We start from the raw sequence: 1,543 nt of genomic DNA on the forward strand, positions 1-1,543 counted from the left end.
TTTTTTTTTTTTAATTACCTTTCAAGCACTCTACTGCTAAGTGGAGAGTTTAATGTTCTCTGCTCTAGGACATATACTTAAATATCTCTTCAAATAAAATGTTATTCTAAAATATGGAGGAGTAACAAAAAATTAATTAGTTTTACCMAAGAATTGTAATTGCCTGTCTTAATGAACTGAGTTTTTAATCCTACACTAGTTCAAATCAAGTGTAGTCTGTGCACTAACTTTCACTTGTTCATCTGAAGATTTCAACTGATATTTTAAAAATCCTACAGATACTTGTATCTGCATGCTTATTTCAAAGTAARGGTAATTTGTTGAAAAGGAATTTTCTTTGAACTCCTGTAGAGAAAGGTCATAAGTAATTGAAATAAAGGAATTTTGAAATGGAAGACACCTTTCTGTACAGATTTTAGCACCAAGTTCCTGTGACTGTGTGTAGATAATACCTTTCAAAATGGCATAATGCAAATATTTTACACTAAGTAAATATTGTTTCATTTGAGGACAGACAAAACATACAGTCAGCACAGGAAAACATACTGGATGTAAAGAAATAAGGGAAAACTGAAAGCAAACACCTTTTTTTTGCATAAATTTTCTCTGTATTAAGTCTATTAAACTATTTTGATTTGGTTTGTTTTTTCCTTCTTCAGAGTTAGCATGTAAGTTTGAGTAAGTGTTTTTGGGCTGTGTATCAAAGTACACATTATCTGAATGAGAACTTTGAAASAAAAATAACTTTAATATTTCTAAATTGTCCACATGTGTGGAGTTTTTTATTGTTAGTTATTGCAGTTTTTTRCCTATTTTGTTAAAAAGGTAATTTCTAAAATATAAATGATGTCCTAATCAATTTTTGCTGCTTCAGCAAAAGTAAGTTACTGCAAAATTGAGCCCTATTATAGTCTGAATATTTTGTCAAATATAGGGTACAGCTGGCCAGTCTACATATATTTTTCAAAAGCAGACCAGGTCAGTTCCGTGCAGGGCAAGTGTTTATAGAAAGCATTTCCTTTTCCTGAAAATGAGATTAAAATGCTAGTTGCCAAAAGTATCATTGCCAGATGAAAACTAACTTCAGTAGTTCCCCTATTCTATTTTTTTTTAATGTCAAAATTTATATTCTAGGGTAACATTATGATAAGCATGTGGAAGTGTCATGTCTGGACAGTATAATGGAACTTTATGTCTTTATATTTTTCAGTTATTTTCATAACTTTTCAGTTCTGAGCCTCCATTGGTCCACACACTAGAACAAGAAAATCTCCACATTAAAAAAAAAAATTAAAAAAAATGATGAAGGGAATAAATTAATTAATATTTTTTGTGGTTCTCCATATAGATGATGATGATGATGATGATTGCATATCCTGTTCCAAGAATGATGTTGAACTTTGCTTTCAAAGTTTAGTTAACTCTACATAGTCATATAGTAGACAGTAAGGGCAGAAAAGAAATTTCTCCTTATGTATTTAGGTCTTCTCCCCTGCCTACTTCAATCTATTTMATTCTCAGATATCTCTTCTGAAAACATATA

The sequence above is a fragment of the Malurus melanocephalus genome, unplaced genomic scaffold, assembly GCF_030028575.1.
Source record: "Malurus melanocephalus ecotype Western Australia unplaced genomic scaffold, MMel_1.1 scaffold_206, whole genome shotgun sequence".
Lineage (NCBI taxonomy): Eukaryota > Metazoa > Chordata > Aves > Passeriformes > Maluridae > Malurus > Malurus melanocephalus.